Consider the following 1,792-nt stretch of genomic DNA (forward strand, 5'->3'; position numbering starts at 1 on the left):
CTTCTCAAGGATTGGAGTGTGCTCCACCTGTTACATTAACTACAGACAGTTCTCTGCTTTTTTTTTCCAGCAGTGGCAATCTTGTCTTTGTTTCAATAAGTTGTTTATAACTATCTTGAAAGGCAAACATTCTTTCAAAATGGTTGTTATGGCTGCCTTGTTGTGTCTACCTTGCTATACCCATCTTAAACCCTGTCTTTGTTTCAGGAGGGATTAACTTGTTAACTTATGTTTGGCCCCTGTAACCTGACCTATCCTCTAAATCCCCTAATTAGAAAGACCCTAATGTTGCAAGGAGGCTGCTTGTTCCTTTCCAGCTGCTGTGTTTAGAGGTGGTGACATTTTCTTAATTTTAGCAAAAGTGCTTTGATTTCTAGGTGAAGTCCTGAAGCCACTGTCAAGTAAAACAAGAAGGATTTCTTGAGGAATTTAAATATTTTCTACTTCTTATTAATGTGATGTTACTTTTACTTTAGTTTTGTTAGAAGGACTGGACTCAGCTAATTGACACAGATGGATATGGCCTGGGAGAATAGTTCACACAGGAAACCCAGAGCTCAGCTGCTCCTTCTCTACTGTTGTCCTGGAATTAGAGAATTTCACTCTTCCATTTGATGGTACCACTTTCTAACAACCTCAAGGTCAGACCTTCCCCTTTTCCAGGTGATGTGGTAATTATGTGTCTAGAGAGAGATGAAGCGATGACATTTCTTGCTTACAATACTGCTGAGGACCTCATTCAAAATGGATGTTTGTCAAAGGCCCGGGCCAGGTGAACGTTTCTTTTCTTCTTCAGTAACAATGATAGCTGTGAGTGGTAAAATAAAGCTAGGCTTTTCTGTAATAAAATGATTCGAGATTCTCTGTTTCGAATTCATTTTTGAGCCTTAGTGTATGAATAGCAAACACAACAGATGTTTGTAGACATAAAGTATCAGTGTAATGATTTGTCAAAGGACATAGATTTCACTTACCATGTTCTCTGATTGATGTATGTCACAGTAGAAGGTGGCCTATTGGAAAGAGGACAGCGCCTTGCAGAAGTGTGGATTGAAAGACTGGAAAAGATAACAGGGTGAAGGTGATCAATTGGCCTTATGTATTAAATTAAAATATAATAAAATACATCTCTTTTTACAATAAATGTTGATTCATACTATTTTTAAAGGGACCCCCCAAATAGAATATTTTAAAGGGTATATCTGACTATGGATTCTCCTAGGGTGTACTCTAATAATTTTAGAAACATAGTTCCTCCTAGGTAGTGGTAGCTCTGATAATTTTTCAACTCTATCACAAAACCCCTGAAATTGCTTAGAGGTTGAAACACAGGAGCACACATTTATTAGTTTTCAGGAGTGCATTTATAATATTAAGATATATTTAAGTTATAGCTTGTATTTCCTCATTGTTTTCAGTTTTCTCAAACCTACGCATTGATTAATATGAAACTTAAGCTAGGAATATGCTACAAATATTAACTAATTTAGTATTTATCAGTAAAATTTTGTTTCTATGTGTATACTTAGAGGTTCTTATTATAGTTTCACTTCATGGCCTAGTAAGATGTAATATGGTCTTAACATTCCAAAAATAAGTTTAAAGTTTTTTTGTAGATTTGTTTATTCTATTGCAATATTTTCTAATGAAGTAAATCTTTTAAAGTATCTCAAAGTATCTAGAAGTCTTTCTTCACTTTTTCACTAAATTTTGCAAGGTTATCTTTACAAAAATTAGCTGAGTAATTTTCAGTAGGAGCTTGAGTGTTTTAATTAAAATAAATTAATTTTAA

Source organism: Microtus ochrogaster, linkage group LG3 (assembly GCF_000317375.1).
Source record: "Microtus ochrogaster isolate Prairie Vole_2 linkage group LG3, MicOch1.0, whole genome shotgun sequence".
Classification (NCBI taxonomy): domain Eukaryota; kingdom Metazoa; phylum Chordata; class Mammalia; order Rodentia; family Cricetidae; genus Microtus; species Microtus ochrogaster.